The 21,964-nt window shown below is 44.7% G+C and overlaps 1 long non-coding RNA gene across 1 annotated transcript; it reads left to right on the forward strand.

Moving 5' to 3' along the window:
* The first annotated feature begins 9,285 nt into the window (after nt 1-9,285).
* Nucleotides 9,286-10,816, forward strand: LOC137484414 (uncharacterized). Its single transcript, XR_011004859.1, has 2 exons — nt 9,286-9,424; nt 10,549-10,816. It is a non-coding gene; the product is annotated as an uncharacterized lncRNA (long non-coding RNA).
* The last annotated feature ends 11,148 nt before the right edge of the window (nt 10,817-21,964 follow it).

Genomic DNA, 21,964 nt, shown 5'->3' on the forward strand with positions numbered 1-21,964 from the left:
ACATGCAGGCACGGGGGGAAATGTGCAGCTTTGGGCTCCACATCCTGCACCAAAAGCTGTTCCCTGCACTGTGGGAGGCTGCAGAGGGGAAAGGGACAAGAACATCACCCCATGAGCTGTCTCTGGCTATGGAGGGCCCTGATAGACCACCCCACTGTAACTGGCAGAAATCAGCTGCAAGTGTAGGGATTTCTCCTTTTGTAAATGAGATAAGGCAGGATTAAAATGAGAGAGATTAAGCCAAAACCTCTGCTAGGTATCGAAAGCTGCCTAATACAACCTGTTTTTTTGTTGTTTTATAGCCCCAAGCCATAACAGGCTCCTCCTAAGTCTGAAGCTCTTGTATTTGAACTGAAGCGCTGTGTCTGTGTTCTGGTTTGAAAGAAAAACCAGTGAGATACTCCAAGTCTGAAATACAATTTATTAGAAAAAGGGAAAAAAGAAAACAAAATACATGCAATAATACAAGAGAAAAACCACGGACAGAGTCAGAATACAACCTGACACCCTTTTGGCCAGCGTGTTGGTAGCAGTCCAAATTGGAGTGGCTGCAGTCCTCCTGGAGTGGCAGATGTGGTTTTGTTGAAGCAGTGACCCTGTAGAAGGGAATAGTCTTCCTCTGAAGGTCCAGTGGAAAACCCCAGTTGTTCCTCTTGGGAACCAGCGGAAAGGCTGAGTCTGGTGTCCCAAAAATCCAGATTATATCCAGGTAGGAATGCTTGGCTCCTCCCTCTGGGCGGAGCACCTCACAATGGCGTGCTGTAATTTTATCAGCCATACAGTGACATTCAGTAGCCCATTAACAGCAGGTGTCTCCCCTGAGAGAGGACTGGTTGTGAAAGAGGTAAGGAAAACTGCCCAATGAACAGAAGACAACTGCCGCACAGATGGGAAATTGAATACATCCTGCTTCTCAATCTGGGACAGTCTGCCTGGTGTATATCCTGGCTAAACCTTCACCTGTGGGAAGACATCTCTTTAATGGCATGGCAAGATCTCTGTGAGGCTCTTATCCTAAACAAATCCTTGAAGATTTAGGTCTTCTTAAACCACATGATGGAATCGGTCCTGGGAGCCCAAAGAACAATGAGCTGAGAGAGGGAAAGAATAAAATAAAAGCCAAGTGTTGAGGAAAGTGCTTTCTTTTGAGCTGGGGGGGCTGTGGAGTGAAGCATTCAGGACAACTTACAGTGGGAATTGCAGCCAGATGAAATTTGCCTGCATCAGAGGAGCCCTGGTCCCTGCAGCACCCGAGAGCATTGTAAGACTACCCACAACCACACTGCCCCTCTGCAGCTTTTTGGTTTTCCCCAACAAAACTAAATCCAGCAAGTCAGTAAACTCAGAAGGATCTAGTAAAGACCTTGTTGGTGAAATATTGCTCCCTAAGCACCCCCTCCTGCTGACGTGTTTTTGCAGTAAAAATCTGCCCATTTTGCTGCTGTATCCTCTCTTGGCTGCTTGAGTGGTCACTCAGCCATGGCACCTCTCAACATCAGCGTGAGGGCAAACAGGCAGCGAGTGCCTTGCTCAGAACCCAGGTGGGCATTTGCCTCTAAAGATCTGCTTTACCTTTAATGAATTATTGCTTTTCACCAGGCTGCATTTTCCAAGTGAGGCAGAGGCTGCAACCTTCCCTGTAAAAAGGATCTTAGGAAAGCTAATTTAAATTTCAAGGACCTCTTAGGGATAGTTGCTAATGGTTATGCTAATTGGCATAGGGTCTGAGTGACAGTTATGTCCTGGAATGATTCGCAAATCACATTTTCTTGGAGCTTATTAGCAGACTCATTAACTGTACAACAGTACATTACTTTCAGAAATTCAGATCTAAGCAGAAAATTAAAATTATTTGCTAAATGACCTAATAAAACTGAATAAAATATGCTGAGAAAGTGAAAACTGAGGTATATCAGGACTCCAGAATTTGGCTAAAAATAAATTCAATTTACCATTGATGTTCACCCATTCCTCTGGGAGTAGCTGTAGCCCAGGTGAGCCTCACTTAGAAACCTGTTTAGATATGAAAACCAATGAACTCAAATCAACAGCAGCAAATCCCAGCTCCTTGCATCCAGAGCTGGCATTAAATTCACTGCAGACTCAGCCAGGACTTTCTTCAGTGATGCATCTGGTGGTGCCTCCTCCTCAACTCCGTTCCTCCTTCCCTCTGCAATTCTCCATGCAAACAAAAACCCAAACAGCTGCACTTTCCTGCTTCCCTGATGAAACTTTTGGCAGAGTTATTTGTAAAAATAAAAAGTCTTTCTTGAATATAAAGAGAGTGTGGGAAGGAATGAGAAGCCAGGTGTTCATTTCTGACTACAGGTGAGACAGGAGACTGGAATCTCCTGGAATCTCCAGCCTGGTTAAGAGGCTATCCAGTCCTCCTCTGTGTGAACAAGATGCTTTCCAAACTTCAAAAAATTCTCTTGCAAGATATTTTAATGAACATATATTTAAATCTTTACAAAACGATGAGCTTTCCATGCTATTCAAAAGCATACATTTAAGTGTATGTAATACAGATGTGTATTTCCACACAATTTGGATTTTTTGTGTACTGCCAAGATACTCAGTGCCAAGTCTTTGAAGGAAGGAGAATCTGATTTATGATTGTGTGAGCATGTGTATAACACTGATGCTCTCAATCCAAGTTTGCTGGCAGGCAAACCTTCACACATTTAATAATTACCCACTGAAAACCAGGATCTCCAGTATCCCCGGATGATGTACCACACTCATTTCCATAACTTGTGTTCCCCTGCTCTGACTCTTGAGTGCCAGGTGTAAAATTTCAAGCACCAATTCTACCTCCTGAATCACAGAATCAGGGAATGCCTTGGGTCAGAAAGGACCTGAAAATCATCTTGTTCCAACCAATCCAGCCATGAGCAGGGATTTTCCACTAGAGTATTTTTTAAATTAATTATTTTCTTTCTTAGCTCTATAAATATATCAGCAAGAAACAGTATTTTAAGGGCTTTAAGTCCTCTCTGAGGCCTTCAGTGTAAAAATCACAAGAAAGCTGGATCAGATATACTCCCCAAGGCAGACCCAGATCAGGAATTTCTGTTAAACTCTCAAGAAACCTGATCTCCATCTCATGTCCAGAATGAAAACAGGATTTCTTTTGATTCCAGATTTTATTGAGAACTCTTTAAATATCTCAACTTCATAAAAGCTTGAGCTGCAGCAGAAATATCTGATGAGTGTATGGCTTTCTTGGCATATTGAAGTACTTGAAAATTTCTCCTTAGTTCCCTGTTTCTCACAGGCATTGTTACACTTGCAATTTATCTCGGGGTGAATAAAACACATTCTGCTTCATGACACTTTGTGGTTGGATTTTTTTATTTTTTGAGGCATATAACAGCAGGTCTCAAATAGAATCCATGGGAATATTTTTCACTAAAGAAATCTCAAGCCAAAAGAAGCTATTTAATTCAAGCATGTTTGTCAACCCCACAAAACTTTGTTTTACAAAAGCAGCAATCTGATAAGATTGGAGTGATAGGCAGAGCTTTTTTTCTTGAACTGGAACTTCAAAAGAACCAACTTTTGAAATAAAAGGTTTTAAAAAAAAACAGAAATTAGAATGAAATATTTTGATGCCATGGAAACAATCACTTCACATGAAAAAATACCTCCAGCTTTAGTGCTTTGGAATTGAAATGTTGGAAATTTTGACAGTGAATAAATGAGGAAATCTGTTGTTGTTTGTTGACTTCCTGGTCCTGCTCCTCAACAGAACATTAGCAATTCCTCACCACCATGAAATCAGCGTGATGCAGACCCACTTTTTATCATGTCCAAAATTAACTCAACTGCTAAACTAACAGCCCTTATTATCCATCCCTTGTGCAGGTCATAGCTGCCTCATCTTTCTCCAGGTCCCTTCCCAGACCACCAGACCCAGGGTTAGCAGTGCAAGGTGATGGGTGGTTTGGACATTTGTCTGCTGAAACCTCCTGATATCTTCTACCAGAGTCCCACCTACCTTTCCTATCACAAAATTATACCTAGGTCCTGTGAGGGTAATTTCTAGGAATTATGACTGCATTCAAGCCCAGTAACTCTGTTTTTATCTCAGAAGGTCCTTTGAAAGCTTTTCCTACAGCAGAAATGCTGTTTCAATCCATGTTATTGATTTTCAAGGCCAGTTCGGATGGAACTTTGAGCAGCATGGTCTAGTGGAAGGTGTCTCTGGCCATGGCCATGGTCTCCAAGACCCCTTCCAAACCAAACCATTCTGTGATTCTGATTTTATGGTTTTAATATAGTCCAAAAGAAGAGTGCTTACAGGCAAATGGACAATCCCACTCAGGGCAGATGGAGAGGCCAAATCAATAAGAGCTCTAGTGAAAACTGGGAGAAACAGGCTCTAGAGAGAGTTTCTCTTTAGAAAAACCCTCTAAATTTGACAAAATATGTTGTATTTTCCCCATAACACTGGAATTCCTCCTATAATAAAGAACATGTGAAGCTGCTGTCACTGCTACATAAAGCATTATGGTCTTAGGTACAATATAAATAAAGAAATACAGCATATTATTCCACTATGGGAACACAGTATAATCTGCATCCCAAAACACATCTGCTTTGGGCTGCAAAGAGCCACTGTCCAGGGAGATAAATAGAAAACTCTACATCCAGGTACCTCTGAGCACTAAGTGTGGTGGGCAGCACAGGTGAGGGACCTGGCAACATGGGGTCTGAATTAATCATAGGATCATAGAAAGGCTTGGGCTGGAAAGGACATTAAAGCTCATCCCGTGCCACCCCTGCCATGGCAGGGACATCTTCCACGGTCCCAGTTTGCTCCAAGCCCTGTCCAACCTGGCCTTGGACACTGCCAGGGATCCAGGGGCAGCCACAGCTTCTCTGGGCACCCTGTGCCAGGGCCTGCCCACCCTCACAGGGAAGGATTTCTTCCTAACATCCAATCTAACCCTGTTCTCTGTCAACTTGAATTAACAGCACAGATGGGCATTGCCTCAGGATCCGGACATCCCCCAAACTGGGCTGCAGTGAGCATGGAAATCTTGACCCAAGTTTGGTCTGACCTGCTACCAAAAAAAAGGATCAAAGTCAAAATGTTCAGCTGCAAGTCTGAACCTTCCTGGTGCTTCAAAAGCTGGACTGGGTGTTTCTGTGTGATGTCCCCTCAGTCACAGCAAGCAAAAAGCAGCCCAGAGGGTGGCCAGCAGACAGAACATCACCTGCATATCCCCACCTCTTCTTCAGAAGCCAAATAAGAAACATGGACAAATAGAAACTCATGCCCAGGGAGCAAAGGACATCTAGAACAAAAGACCATGAGCAAATCTGGGCTTCTTTCAGAGTTCAGATTTTCAGTGTATGCTCTCCAAAAAGCTCATTTGTGCTGCCTAATACCTCCATCTTTAGTCTTGCTTAAGCCTCAAGGGCTGTCTGGGACTCTGTGGAGTCAAGGCAACTTCACAACAGACTGTTTCACACAGAGCTTTTCCTCCCAAGCCCTTTCCACAGTAGTGACCCAGCTGTGTCTCCAGATGAGCTTGTTCTTTGCTTCAGCAGCTGCTCAGCATGCTGTAAAATCAGCCTGCTTGTTTAAGAAACCTCATGTAAATTTAGGAACTCAGCAATACACTCTACAAAAAGCCACTCTACGTTGACTTCTATTTTGATAGCTTTAAAATGGGAATAAAGAAACCTTGAAATTCCCAGTATTGGACTGAGTGGGAGGGGTGGGGCACTGGGGCTGTGTGGTGGCAGAGGAGGTGGTCACCTTGTGAGCCCACTTCAGTCTGTGAATTTACACCACTTCAGGTCTGCCACAAATTGTCTGGTGCTGCTACTTTGCCTCCCAACAGCTTCAGTTCTGGGAGCTGTAACCACAGTTTGAAGGCATTCAAGCAGCGTTATTCTTATTCTTTCACAAGAGGAAAGTGTCTCAAGCATTCACCTCTTTAAAGCAAACCCCAAGTATTTGCAGCCCATCCTGTGGGTTTGTTGAATTTTTCCCTGTAGCTACATCTTTCCACTATATATCTGTGCCTGTAGCAATAAAAACAAGGCAATAATTTACCTCCCATGGTTGTTGTACCAAAACTGGATTTTTATCCCAGTGTCTTATCTTCTCCATTCAGAGACAATGTATCTTATTATTTTGCAGCAAATATGGGCAGAGATGAAAGATTCTCTCATATATTTCCCTTTCTATTAAACCACAAGACTTTATCCTTCCCTTTCATTCTTCAGTCTCAAGTTTTATTGTTTCTATCTCTGTCACATGGGATTTTGGCTTCTATGTGAACGTGAATATATGCATTTATCTATTTATCCCCTTTATCACAACCAAACAAGATCAGGGCCACTTTAAAATACCTGGCCACTGAATGCTGTTTCATCAGATATTCACAGCAATAACCTTACCATGCAGACTTGGAGTTATGCAGATACCAGAATAAAATATTTCTGAAGACTTTCAGTATTTCCACACATTCTCTTTAGCTGTTTCATACATGAGTATGTCACACTAGGAAAAAATAAATTACCTAGAAGGGTCATTTCTTCATCCTAGAAGGATCTGACCAGGCCAAACCCTGTCCATGCCAGCACAGGGGAATAGACTTAGGGGAAAAACCTTGGGCAGGACTTAGCAGGACATTTTGGGAGGCTCAGGGACTGCCTAAACTGAAGCTTTTTCTCCTCCCCATATCAGCAAAACACAGCCCAGCTGCTGGTAAAGGATTAAAATTCTTGATCATTCAGTAGCACAGTTAATTATTTACCCCTCTATCATCTCCCTTCAGATCTCAATTTTTTTTTTTTTTTAATCATGGTAAAGGGTTGGGTTTGCTGCAGCCTCAGCGAGCATCATTTCTATCCTGCTGAGGGAGAAATGGGGGTCAGAAAAATAATCAGAGTTCTGAAAAACATTTAAGTTGTAATAGTTCACCTTTTTAATTTGTACTTTGAGGATGGAATGGAAGAGAAGCCAGAAAGATCAGGGTTCCTGAAGGATTAGTACCTTATTTGAGTTTAAAGGAGTAATCACCTCACCTAATTTAGACTCCTAATGTCAGAGGCTGCATTTCTCTGTATAATCAGTGAAACTAAGTGATGATTCCAAAGGGAGACTCAAGCTGTGATTCAAACACAAAATTAGAAGCGCTGCCCATCCTTGTCCTGTTCAAATTTTTGTTTCTTTTTCCCTTGGTTCATCTCCCTTTCTGCTTTCCAGAAGGGAGCTGGGGCACGTTTCAGCCAGATGCTGCTCAGGCCAGGCAGCAGACAGGGATGAGTGCATCAGTGAGCACTCCCACTCCCACATGGTCCCTTTCAGCTCATTTGGGGTGAGCACTGGCTGGAGCCATGGCAGAGAAGCCCTGAAGAGCCATCAGACCACTGATTTGGTCTAAAAGCCAGTGCAAATCCCACTGCACAGAAGAAAACCCTGAGTTTTGCCATGGACGCAGCATTCCCTGAGCCGCAGCGAGTCCACTTTGACGTGGCTACTTGGCAGTTGTCCACCCACTGCCCAGCTGAAACGGTGGGGCTGGGATGGTGGAACAGGAAACCCAACAGGCAGCATTGCTGGGTGTGATTTCCTATTCACACCTCTAATTAATGTCAGCGGAGTCATCAGTGGTGTAGTCACATTAATTACATGTGAATGACAGCTGAAGCAGCCTTGAGAATAAGTACAATTTCACCAGACTGCCAAAAAGGACAAGTGTTGGACATAACACAAAGATGAATGCATTAAGAAATAAATTGTGATTTAAATATTTCAATATTAAAATAGATTATATTGCAGTAGCAAGACAAGATTACAAAAAAAATGGGGAAACACATTGTAGGAATAATTAGTGCAATGCTTGTAGTAATTACTTACCAACAATTTCCTGGAAGAAGAAGCTATAAATATTTCCATAGTGGTCATTAGGCCTTCCAAAACCTTGGGAAGGCACCACCTATTCTTCTGGCCTTGGCTGCAGGAGAGTTTTAGGAGAACAAATGCACATGAACCATTCATGGTGGCAGCTGCAAGACTCTGCCATGGCCTGGGGACCTGAGAGTGCTCCACACCCCTTTGGTGCAAAGACCATCCTTGCCATGGAGCCCACAATGGATGGAGAGTCTGCAAAGGGGGATTTAAACCATGCATGGGTTCAGCCAGGTCATCTCGGGGAGTTTGGGTGCTCCTGTGGTGTTGGTGATGGCTGTGGTTGGGTGGAATGGTCTGGTTGAACAAACGCCTTGGTCAGAGGAGTCACCCAGCAATGAGGGTGAGGGTGAGGACGAGGATGAGGACAAGGACACGGACAAGGACGAGGATGAGGATGAGGACGAGGATGAGGATGAGTCTTGTCAGAGGTGCCTGTCCAGGCAGTGTGGGGCTGGGGGAGTAGCACAGGCAGACAGGTCTCATCTCAGGTGCCTCCATCACAGGCAACACACAGCCATTCAATTATAGAAGCACTGAGGCTGGAAAATGCCTCCAAGGTCATTGACTCCAACCATTAACCAGCACTACCAAGCCCACCACAACATGCTGCAGCACCTCTGTCCCAGCCAAGCTAACTGCAGAGATTTGGAAAGATCCACTGCTGCTAGGCCAGGCAAGTCTGGAGTGTTGTCCTTTTGCTGGCTCCTGACTGGAAGAGGACAATTTCCACTTACACTTAATGTCTTCATGTGAAAAAAAAAAAAAAAAAAAAAAAAAAAAAAAAACAACTGCCAAAATGTAGAGATCAAAAACCTTGCTGCAAACAGCATTCTGCCACTTCATAGTAACAACAATGAGAATTTCATTTTTTCCCTCCCATTAAGAGACATTTTCCTGGCCATTAACATCCCCATACTCCTGTGCAGAAGTGCATTACCTCTAACACGGGAGGGCTGGCAAGCAGCAAGAGATGTGCAGCTCCCTGATGATTAAATCTATAGGAAACCTCTGGTGTTTAATGAAACCCCTATGGAGACCTCCATATTAGCCATGGTTTAATGTTCCATAATGGCAGTGAATAATTTATCTATGAGCAACAGCAGCTCCTGGTTCTCTGGGCATTAAGAGTTATTTATGAGGTAATTTTAACGGTTTCACACTGGCTGGTCATTATGTCACTGAGGGCTGACTGTAGCCAAGGAGGAGAGAAATACTTCCTTATCACTGGCTGAGCAGTAAACAATGACAGGGAAGCACTTGCAAGGGGGTGTGTGCTCAGCTGGGAAGGGACAGCAGAGGGAACAGCACGACAAGAAGCCTGCCCAGATCTCTAAAGAAACAGAGCCCAATGCTGACCCCAGTGCCACCAGCTCTGCCCCAAGGACCCCCCTGCAGCTCTCATCTTCCTCCTCTTGTATCTAAAGGCACCTTCCATCTCCCTCTTCCTGTGTCTAATTCCAACAGCTGTGCTGTAGAAGAGGTTAGAGAGTAAGGGGAGTGTCAGGAACAGCCCAAGGACACTGGAGAGAGCTGAACAGTCAAAACAGGGCCTCACATTTACATCTGCTGTGGTCCAGTGAAGGAACATCTACTGCAGCATCTCAGAAAGGTGGAAAACGGTCACCAGCTGGCCAAATAAACAGGGACAATTCCTGCAGCTAATTCCTGCCCTTTCTGGAGCACACAGAACACTGTACACCCACCTGGCTACCACTTCATCTTCAGGTGTGTGCTGCCCCAGGCAGTGGGACCAGACACCATAGCCAAAGGAAGGTGGGGCATGGCCATAAAGCTGTAGCACAGGCTCTCGTTGCAGTGACAGCAGACACAGGACAATGGCACAGGGGGGTGACACCACAGACAAATGGAGAGAAGCAATGGGGCAGCCAAGCTGGAATAAGAAGGATGGAGAAGGTGGTCCAACCAACAACAGGCCAGAAGGGATAATGGAAATGGGAGGTGTAGGAATGAAGCAGAAAATGACTAACCATGGAATTGGGAGATCTACGGAAAAGAAAGAGCAAAACTACAAATTAAAACTAGCAGGAGGTGCCACAGACGAGCACTGTTGTGAGGCTGGGATGTTAGTGACCTACGTGCCAGCAACACTGGCTTTGGCAGAGCAGCAACTGCTGCCACAACAAACAAAAAAAATGAAGAATATTGAAAGCAAACATGTTAACAACTCCAGAGAATGACTGAGGTTTGAAGCAAGAAATGAGCAAGGAGCTGGTAAGAAGAGGCAGAATTTGAAAGCTGGTAGTAGTTGTGGTGGCAGCGCAAGGAGGTTTCTTAATTGAGATTTGTTGGTTTTGTGTTGGTTTTATTTCTTTAAAAAGTTTCTTACAGAAAGCCAATAGCAGCACATGAGAAATGGGGCCAGATCAAAGCAGACTGCTCCTTTGCTCCAAAGCTGCAGGATCTTCCTCCGGCAGTGTCCCTAAGGCTCAGATCCTGGCTCAGCTCTCTCCCTACAAAGCACTGCTCAGCCAAACCTGCCCGCTGCATAATGTCAAAAGTGCTGGTCTTTTAGGGAGCTTCAAGTCACAACTTGTCCTGAGTTTGTTCTCCAAGCCAGAAACTGACCCATCCTCTTTCTTCCAACCTCCCAGAGCTCTGCAGGTTGTGCTAAATTCAATGGCAGATGTGCTGCTGCACAAAATTGCCAAGCAGATGTGCTCAGTAAGAAGGTCCTGCAGCTAAACCATTTCTTCAGACTGGAAGTTCACATCAGGAGAATTTACTTAAGGGGAACGTAACTCCTCAGCTGTACACATGGGCTTGCTGAAGCCAGATAAAACACATCTGCTTATCACAAGGAGCATCATCTGGCTTGCTGGATTCAGCCCAACAGAAGTGCTAAAAATAAACCTCGTTTCCACTGTCCTTTTCCCTACATGAAAACTTCCATCACTGTGGAGTTCTGCCCCGAGGTGTCCCCATTCCCAGTGCATCTTGCCAGGTGTGTGCTGTGGAAAACCACCTAAAACTTTAGGACCTTATTCCAGTGTACCAGCTCTCATCCTTCTTCCAGCAACAGAAGATATCCGTAGCACTCCCAAAAAAATCCTTTTTCTGTAGCCCTATTCACAGAAACAGCTCAGACACTTTTGCTGAGTCCTTCAGAAAAGAGACAGACTTAGACAGGTACCCAGCACAGAAAATTTCAGCTTAAGCTGTTTGTTTAAAAGAGGACAAAAGAGTCTTTTAATGAGGATTGCTGGGCCAGCACAATTGTGCATTGTGGCTCTGGTACATAGTCAAGCTGGCCAATATCTGGGCTCAGGGAAGAACTCCTTAACATGCAAATAGTTCTGTGAGCCAAAAAATATCAGGGGAAAAAAGTGCTATTTTAGATACCAGATCTCCTGACTGCAGGAAGAAACTCAGAGATTTCAGCATTTACTGAGCAGATCAATACTTCTAAACTGAATCCATAAACTTCCCAGAGAAAACCCCTCCTGCTACACCACACTATCACTTTTTACTTTTTTTTTTTTTTCTGTATCACAAATCTGCCATGGATACTGCCTGAAAAGTCATAATGACCTGAAAATACCAGCTCTAGCTTCCCAAAGGATTTTTCTGAAATTATTCTCCATTCTTTCAATGAGAAAGGAACCTGCACAACAACTTCAAGAGTTAGACTCTTCATTTTCTATTAATTGACATTACCTAGCCAGAGACCGGCCAGTGCAGAGTGGACAAGTCCATTTTGTCACTCACCTGAGCACCCCTCATCCTTTTTACAGTGATTCACTCAGCAGCATTTATGTGTTAATTACACTGCTCCATCCTTTGCCCCAGTCTGGCAATTCTTTATTAAAAGTCCCCCCAACATATTTTTCTACTGGCAGCCTCTACTCACACAGCTCCCGATTGTCTAATGCTGTGCTTTGGACCACTCCCCAGACCTCCCCAGGTGTCTGTGAAGCAGCAGAGAATCTCACAAGCACAGACTTTCCTACCCCACCTGTATCAAAGCTGGACTTTCCCATTTACAAACCCAGACCTGGGACTGAGCTCATTTTCATCCGGCACAAGCAAGGAGCTTCTAGAAACCAGCAAGACTCTCCTGGAACACAGCTGCCTTCACAGAGAGTACATTATTTTATCTTATTTTACCCAGAGAGAGAAGAAGGCTGAGTCACCTTCCTTTCTCACTGCTTCAGAGAGGAAGACTTGGCTAAAGAAGCAAAGAGAAAGCCCAAAAACAAAACCCTTCAATATACAAACCCTTGCTTCACCATCTTTTTTCCTTTCCTTAACACCAAACTGAACAGATGTACCTAGGAGAGTCACTTCCATGTCTCTCCATATGTTTGGCTGAGTATTAAAACTTCTGTCCTTTTATTCTTGTGGGCTTTCTGCTCAAATTTAAGGTAACATCAGGCAGTGAGGGAGCACATCCAGCAGCGACATGCTGACGTCAAAGGTGGGATAGAATGGATGGCATTTTCACAGGGCTCTGCTTGACAGCAGATACCTGGAACAGACTTCTACTGGGAAGAAAAGTGATTTCCTGACATTTTCAAATCAAGAGTATTCAGAAACAAGGTTGGAATAATTGCACACTGCTGGGAAGATTTAACCTTGGAGTGGGTTCAGCAAACTCCATTTTCTTCAGGTTTTTCCTATGATAGCACAAACAATAGCTCTCTGGTACTTTTAAATGCTTTTAAGTGGTTAGAGAGAAGAAGAAGTTACTCTATTTGGAATTTCAGTATATATAACTTCAGTGACTCACACTGTGGAAATTATTTATTTACACCTTTAAACTGGGTACTTTTACAAAGCTGACTGCTACTGAAATCAATGGAGATGCTTCGGTGCATTTAAACATTTCCCCATCTGCCTCTGTAAGTCTTCTGGTTTTACAACATTCCTTAAAATCAGGGGTTTGCCTCCCTTTCAGGCAAGCTACGGGCAGGAATAAGTGAGAACTAAGATATATTCATGCAATAAAGCACAGATGCTCATTGAACATTTGGAGGGGAATGAATTCTGTCAATTTTATTGAGGCTCTTGTGGACCAGGGCCACAAAGTCCACTGCAGCCCTGCTGTGCTTCTGCCAAGCTCCCCAGAGGTGACATAACTCACCTGGGGTGTGCCCAGGGCAGAGACAACTGGGAAAACTTGTGTGACACCTTCCCCTCCCAGCTCCAAACTGCTTCCAGCTGAATTGGAGACGAATTCTGTATACTTAGAAACCCTCATATTAATTTCCAGGCACTCATGGAAAAGGGGGAAATAGTAGGAAATCAATGTCAATCCACCCTCCCTCCTATAGCTTTATGGATCTCCACGTCCTCCTCTGCTGTTTCCTTTCTAGGATGTCATAAAGGGAGTAATAGTGGTACAAATGATCAGACCTATTTAAAAACAAGATATTATGGTTTTTTAAATCTACAGCAACTGCAACAACCCCCTACAGAGTAACATTTGTATAAACTGTTGATGAAAAGGAACTTTTATGGGAAGTACAGGAGGAGAAAAATCAGTATATTTCCAGCTAATCAGATGAGAACAGTAACTACTATGTAATTATTGCAAGAAAGTTGTTCCATCTGTACTCAGGCAAAACTTTGCAGCATCCCTGCTATTTAAATCTGCAATTTGTCCTTGCTGCAGATATAAAATATAACCATGACACAAGAACAAATGAGAAATGATGCCTTGGGGGAGAGTAAGTTTAGGCTGGAAATTAGAAGGATTCCAGCAGTAAAAGGAATGAAGTATTTGAGCATCCTTCAGCTTGGAGTAGGAAGAATAAAAAACCCTAGATGGTTTTGTCTAGTGTGCCATTAACCCCACCTGATCCAACACAAAAAAAGATGTGCAGCAGGTTGTAGAAATTCGAGCTTTTGGACCGAAAACCATGAGTCCATCTGAGTTGCTTGTGAATTCAAATCAATGTGTGGGCTCGTAAAAGCAGCTGAGGGAGGTCTCCAAAGAGCCCTTGGAGGGCAGGTGCCTGCTGAGCTCAAAGCCTGGCGAGAGCTGGGGCCGCTGTTGGCAGCCAGAGCTGTGGCAGGAACTCGGGATGTGCTCCCATGGGATTGCTGATTCCCAGGGGAGGCACAGTCAGGGCTCTCAGCCAAGGTGTGCACACCTGAGAAAGTCCAAAGTGACATTACCTGGGCCAGATAAGCTGAGCTTTTGTTTCTAAGGCTGCCAGCATTCGCTTTTGAGAGAGTGACACTTGGAGAGAAAAAAACAGCTTTTGTTTTTGACCTTCACAACAGGGGGAAGAAGTCCATGTCCAACAAAATAATGTGCAATACCTTTAAAGCTCTGTGTGTGTGTGTGTTGATTGTAGGTTGGATTTTTTGTGGTTTATCATTATTTTTTTTTTGGAGCTCTGGAGTAGTTGCAGGTGACATGAAAGCCACCTCCAGCTGAGGCAGAAAAAGATCACAGCAAAGAAGCAGAGAGCAATTCTGTTGTGTGATTGTTTGACCTTGACCCTCTAATTGCAATGGAGAAAAGGCCACAGAAAATGCCTTTGAGCCCATGCAGTTTGCAGGTACCCAGCAGGATGCAAGACACTTCATGCCAAAGCACAGCCATGTGGTTAAATAGCAATCAAAATAGTCAATATTTGCTGTGACAAACATGGGGCAGGGAGCTTGTGATGCAGGAGGGTGAGAGCAGTGTGGGACCTCTTCCACTATTGCTTTTGATTTAAGCAGTTTAGCAATTAACATGATTTCTAATCACTGCTCTTGTAGACCTGACCAGGCAGAAGGAAGAGAGATTCCCCCAGAGAATCACAGGCAAAGGCAGGGGGAAATCCAAATGAAAGGCTGGGGTGAAGAAGGTGCTGTCATGGCCATGTGAACCTGCACCTCAGAAATAAAATGTATGTGTAAAGTGCTGTTCTGAGCCAGGGAGGAATGTGCAGGAAGACTCAGCTCCTTGCCAAAGAAGGTTAAAAGGATCCATCAGTTATAGAGAATTGTTTTAATTTAACACCTTTATCAAGGATAGGCTTTTAAGCAGGATCAATTGGAACCATTGGCAGTAAACACAGAAGACCGCAGCAAGTAAACAACATTAAATGTCTGGCTCTATTGTGCCCACTGGCTTCGGGGGTTTGGATTCAATTCTTTCCTGATGGGACAGCAGACCAGGCTGGTATATACTGCCCACTCTGACTATAAAAACACAGAGGATCTTTATTGTTGCTATGCAACATTCCAACATGGTAATTATTTGGCAACTTTATGCCCTCAATGCCCTTAGTTTGTTTTGCTGTCTGCTGGCTGGAGCACTACCTTCTGCAGCTTCACTCACTTTCAGTCAGCATCACATTGCTGTCCTTCCCCTCTGTGTGTGGGCAGGTTATTTGATGCCTCCAGAGCAAAAACAAACCCCACAAACCAAAAAAAAAAAAAAAACCAAAACAAAACAAAAAAAAAACCACACAGCAAATCCCCCAATCCCTGAGGCCCCCAAACCCCATCATTAGCACTTCATTCTCAGGACAAGGCTCGCACCATGGCGCTGCTTCTCCATCTGGAAAGCAGCAGAGCTTTCGCCTGATGTTTTGTTTTTGTCTGTGACAGTTTTATTACAGGAAGAAAAATGAATATTTGTATTTGCAGCACTTGGCATGCCACTTATGGGGTAGTGAGAAAGGATAAAAGTTGCATCAGAACTGATGCAGCTGCAGACCAAGCCATCCCTCTTTCCTGTCCTGCAGCCTCCCTCCTGCCCCTCTCATTCCTCCTATAACTTCTCTTCTTGTTTATCTTATCTGTCAGTGTTTCACATAGGAAAAAATCATCTGGGAAAACTTTAAGCCATCTTCAGCTGGGCTCTACTGTGCAAGGCACTACCAACAAACTTCTGCTCTTTAGATCTGACTTGTAAAAGTGAGACACAAAATGTGCAGTACAGGACTTTAGAAGCTGCTCAATCTATTCTTTCTGGAATCATGGAGGAGAGCTCCATATGCTGAGCACTTGCACAGAGCTGTAAGTAACCAATCACTTTAGGAACCTGATGCCATGTATAGATGGTTTCAGGTAGCTGGAGGTGAGTGCATTCCCCCAATAAACTCAAGAACATCAAGTGTGCAGCACTGTGCCAAGCTGCAGGACCAAAATTTTTAAAATCTCAAGCAAAGATCTCTGCAAAGTTGTCACTGCACCTTCCCCCTGATTATCTGAGTTGGCACATCCAGGTGTAGTCCCATCAGGAGCTCACAAAACCCTGAGCTGCATCTGAAAACACCCCAGGACCTGCTGATCAGAGAAGCTCCGTCCCCAGAATGCCATGGCACAGCCTCTCCGGGGCAGCAGAAGCAGACCCAGAGGCTCCCAATCTCTCGCAAAGACGAAGAGTTCAAGTTGTAGGACTTGAACTTGCTCAGATTTTTTTACAGTGGCTAAGAAATACCTTGCTTTTTATAACAGGTCTTTGTATTACCAACATACTTTGAAACACTCTTACAAAACTCTAAGTAGTACCACTTTGATACCAATAAGCAGACATATGCACAGTGATCTTTAACTCCCTTACCTCCATAAACCTTTAAGCTCCTGCTGGAACTTATAGTGCCACAATAGTTATCAGCCTGTGAGGGGGCTCAGCAACAGAGAAAACAGAGCTAAGCCTTAAAAAAAGGGTTCCGTGACTGAAGAAATAACACCTCTTTCCATGCTCAGTGTAAATAATGCTGGGTTCAATGGGGACCCCTTGGGAGGGGAATCAATCCCACCCACAGGAAATAAAGTGGTGCCATTTGTATGCTAAAAGAAGAGCAGCACAAGCCAGTTACAGTAATGACCCATAAAAGTGAAATCACAGGAGCAGGGCTCTGGCTCTGCGATTTATACCTCTCCACTGGTAAATAATGGGGACTCTTGCTGTTTTTCTCTTTCTTGTACAAGAGTTCCCATCATCTGAGCCAGAATTGAAAATGCAAAGTGAAACAGATGTTTGTCGTCAGAGCCCTGGAACTGTAACTCTCTGTACCTCAAAGGGAAAGGTAACAGTTTGCATTTAAGACCTGTCTATGCAATGCTAAATAGGGAACTTGTTAAAAGGTCACCAGCCTTCACCAGTGCCGAGACACAGAAGTGTCACCCAGTGCTCAGTTCAGTGCCAGAAATGTGTTAACATCCCAGTCAGATCTCAGCTGAAATGCCACTTCCTCAGCTGAAGTTTGGAGAGCAGTTACAGCTCATGCCTACTTTCCATGTGCAGATCTTTGAGGAGATCCTTACCTGGGGGACAACCTGCCCTGTGTATGGACAGGGAACAGAGTCTGGGGGTGTTTTCCTACCCGGCATTTGAACATCCACAGCTCTGCACATCTGTTCCTGTAACAGCTCCACAGCTTTCTGTCCTGGGAAACACTGGCACAGGGTGCCCAGAGCAGCTGTGGCTGCCCCTGGATCCCTGGGAGTGTCCAAGGCCAGGCTGGATGGGGTTTGGACACCTGGGAGGTGTCCCTGCCATGGCAGGGGATTTGGAACAGGAGCATCTTTAAGGTGCCTGCAACCCCAACCATTCTGGGACTCAAAAGGAGGAGCAGGCAACAGCAGAGGAGACAGCTGGGGGTGCAGGAAGGACAGGCTGCCCTGCACAAGAGGCTGAAGGAAAGCACAAGACCAGGGAGAGACAAGCAGGTCCAGCAGACATCCCAGGAGAGCACACACGAGGGGAGGAAGAGTTAAGGATGGGCAAAGAGAGCAAGGAGCAAGGCCAGGCTTAGCACATACACAGCCCTGCCCAGGGAAGGAGAGATATTAACAGCCCGAGTTTAAATGCAGCCCCCAGGCAAGGGGTGGAGGCCCAGGAGAAGCTCAGCAGGACAATTAGAGCCTGTTAGGGTCCTGACAATAGCAGCTCTAACATATTTGCCTTGCTCTAATATCCTAATCCTGGTGCTAGAGGAATTTGCATTTTGTTTCTGCATCTATCTGAAGGATCAGAATTTTTCTCTGCATTGTGTGAAGGAAAATGTGGGTCCCTGAGACATAAATCTCTGCTGTAGGATTTTCTCTGTGCACTGCACACTTCAGGGGTAAGACCTGTGCTGGTCCATGGACACACCTGCCTACCTTTGGCTCACCAGGGCTGGCCTGACCCCTGGCTCAGTGTGACACAGATCCTGCTCAAGACTGCTTGTCCCAGGCAAATCCAATTGGGTTTTATCCTTCATGTCTTTGTCCAATCCTAGAAGAAACTGAAATTCACTTTTTTTTGTAGCCCAGAACTGATCCATGAGCTACAGAGCACAGGTCCACAGCAAACCCACCACTGTTCCCTTGAAGGACAGACTTTTCCTCTGTACTGACCTTCGTTCTCCCCATGCTGGGCAGCACTCAGAAAAAAACTGCAGAGAGGTGATGGGAGCAAGGTTAAACAGCTGGCCCAGAAGTGCCTCATCCCAGTGGCAGGAAAGAGTATTTGTACCCTGTTCACCAGTTTGTAGCTGGTGTGGAAGTCTCTGTCCTAGATTGCAAGGCAATGTGTATTCTATTTGCCATCTGTTGGAGGTGTGGCAGTTGTCTTCTGTTCATTGGGCAGTTTTCTTTATGTCTTCCACAAACCAATCCTCTCTCAGGGGAGACACCTGCTGTTAATGGGCTACTGAATGTCACTGTATGGCTGATAAAATTACAGCATGCCATTGTGAGGTGCTCCGCCCTGAGGGAGGAGCCAAGCATTCCTACCTGGATATAATCTGGATTTTTGGGACACCAGACTCAGCCTTTCCGCTGGTTCCCAAGAGGAACAACTGGGGTTTTCCACTGGACCTTCAGAGGAAGACTATCCCCTTCTACAGGGTCACTGCTCCGACAAAACCACATCTGCCACTCCAGGAGGACTGCAGCCATTCCAATTTGGACTGCTACCAATATGCTGGCCAAAAGGGTGTCAGGTTGTATTCTGACTCTGTCCATGGTTTTTCTTTTGTATTATTGCATGGATTTTGTTTTCTTTTTGCCTTTTCCTAATAAATTATATTTCAGTCTTGGAGTATCTCACTGGTTTTGCTTTCAAACCAGAACAGTCCCTAACAGGGCTTTGGGAACAGATCTCCCATCTCAGGTAGATATTTCATGCCACCAGTGGGATCAGGCAGTGTAGAGTAGCAGGGGCTATGTTTAGGGTGATCTGGGCAGCCTGGTGATGGGATCTGGGATGTCTGATGATGTTAAAGCACACACAGCTTTGTGACATCCACTGGGGCACGAAGTGAAGCCTACATCTGATGCTGGAGCTCATATGAAGCCAGAAAAGAGTAGAATCAACTTCATTTTTGGGGTGGATGAGGAGCTGCTGCAGGTGGGAGTTGTTTCTCAAATGGTGTTACTTGACTCTTGAGGACTTGTTACACTTCCAGCAATTAATCAGACTCACCCAAGTCACTTAAACACCCCTGTGAAGCTCAGGGTCTGACACAGAGCCCTTGTGGAGCTAAAATAAGCATCACAAAAGTGTTTTGTTTTGTTTTCCTGAAGACTTTCCATAAGCAACCAAAGAGCACAGTGAAATTATAAAACGGAAACTAAAAAATGTCCAAGAGACCTTTTCATGTTTACTTTGTGTGCATTAAAATATATAATAAGGCTTTATGAAATAAGCTGCAGGCATTCACAATGTGTAATAGCGTTCATTTGAATTGGAGAAAAGAAGTCTTGGAATCACTGTAGACATAATCTTGGACCTATTCCAGGAAATTCAATTTATTTTGGACTATGCATGTGGGTCTGACTGAGCCTTGGAAGGTTTGGGAGGATTTTTGGAACCTCTGTGTTAGACTTTTATCTCTGTTACACAAGTGGGAACCTGAAACACTTGGATTTTATAGTATGAGATTCACTTCAGCTTTACATCTGGATACATTAAGCAAGATCATACTTTGGCTCCATTCTTTGTTTTTCTTTTCTTCAATGTAGATGAGAGGGAAAGACAATGCTCCAGCTCTTCATATCCATTGTACCCAAATGGCATTTATGTTCCAAAACCAAAAAACAAAACAAAAACAAACAAAAAAAGGAAAAAAATATTCTCCTCTTTTAAATTAAGTTTCTCATTTAAGTCACTTAAGGTCTTGGATGAAACTGCCTTCCGTGTCCACAAAGACTTTGAACTGGAGACAGTTGCATTTTCTATTTAATTTCTCCCAAAGAACTCTGTTTCCTCAGCTTTGTGGCAGTCCCATCTCTCTGTCAGGTGGCAGGGCTTTTTCTTTTATCTAACTAATAATACAGAGAGAGGCAAAGCAGGTGTGTGACTCCTGCATGGCAGGGTCTCAGGGCCTGAGGAGCCCCAGGAGATCTGGGACTGGTTTATCTCCTCACCCAGGGTGGGATCAGCCCTCCCTGCCTCCTCCCTGCCAGGTGCCAGCCACCGGGAATGGTGCTGCAATTCAATGAGGTACCCCAGGATCCAGCAGCAGGGACTATGAATTTGAACATGCAATTACTGTTGCTTGAGACTATTTCATTAGAAATGGACTTTTTAATAGAGATGCCATGGGCAGGAGATGCAATTATCAGCAGCTCAGCCCAAGTGAGCAGAAGTGGGGAGAGCTTGGGAGTGTTACTGCAGCCTGGTTTGCACAGAAGGAAAACTGGATAGGAGAGGTAGGAACTGGTTACTTTTGCATTTTTAAAAGAATTTTACGCCTTGACTCAGAAAAAGAGGTTCTGCCTCCTTTTGCCAAAGAATTTCATCCCTAGAGGTTGACATACCTCAACCACAAAGTGGAAGCCAAGCCAATCAACACACCCATTAATTAATTAAAATTTGTTTTTCTTAGCTGAATGCAGTTTACAATTATTCTTGCTCACTTGATAACAAGTTTGGGTGCAATTCTCCCCTTACAATGGTTCCCCCAAAAAACTCTCAGCTCTCTTTAGGCCAGCAGTTTCCTACAAACTCTCCACCAATTGAACAAAGATAATTGCTTTTCCAGCAGGGAGCCTGCTGGAGAGAGCTGGGTCTGGCTGCCAGGTGTCTGAAATCTGAATATATTGCCATGGTTAAGAACCAATGTGATTATGCAAAGCAGAGCTCTGTGCCTGTCTGGGAGTGCAGGCGAGTGTGGAGATGAAGAGAAGGCAGGAGCCTTCCCTGAAACGTGACTGCCTTTCCTGAGAGAGTGAAAAATTTCTGCTGTCAAGCAAATGCTCACAGAGTGCTAATGGAAAGTGGAATCTGAGCAGAAATTAAGGTTCAACCAGATTGCACAGGCTGGATCCTTAGTTGGTATAAATCTGTGCCTACAGTGGATCTGACTGCAAATCTACTGCAGGCTCGGCTCATCCATCCTGAGCTTGTTCTTTCCACGTGCACAGCAGCATGGAGGCTGGGTGGAAATCTGCACAATCAGGACCCATCCCATCAGCATGCTGCTTGCAGACATGGCTCCAAAAATTAAGTGCTCTGTGCATCTCAGAGCAGCCTGGAGTTGGTGCAAGCAGAGGCTCCTTCCCAGGCCATGCTCACCCTCATGAACAAACCAGAGTTGGGACAGGTTTTATAGAATAAGTTTGTCTCCTTCTCATATATCTTCCTCCTCCATTCCCTCTGGCCCTACAAATATGCCTTGCTGGGACTAGCAACACAAAGTGTGGAGTTGAAAAGTCAATGATACTTTAGGAAGAGACAGTGAGAGGTAGAGCAAAGTGTGAGGAAGGGTGGGTCCAAGGAAGCCACAGAAATAACAGATTCATCTCAGCAGCTGTGCTTTGATAAAAAGTGACTTCCCAAAATGTCCCCTTTGCTGAGACACCAGTGTTTCATGCTGGTGGATGTGACAGCCCATAAAAACGAGAGGGAAGGGGAACACCCCAGGAGCTGAGCGATGCAGAGCAGAGGCAGCCTGAGAGGTGCAAAGTGTGTGCAAGACGCCAGCAGGAGGAGAGGAGATGGGCTGTGATCTGCCAGGATGCTCTATGATTTCATGGAACACTTCCTCCAATGTGCAGCACCCACCAGTGGTGCCATGGGCCACCTGCTGCTCCTGGCAATGGCACAGGGCAGGTGGCAAAGGAGGAACA

This window comes from Anomalospiza imberbis, chromosome 17 (assembly GCF_031753505.1).
Source record: "Anomalospiza imberbis isolate Cuckoo-Finch-1a 21T00152 chromosome 17, ASM3175350v1, whole genome shotgun sequence".
Classification (NCBI taxonomy): domain Eukaryota; kingdom Metazoa; phylum Chordata; class Aves; order Passeriformes; family Viduidae; genus Anomalospiza; species Anomalospiza imberbis.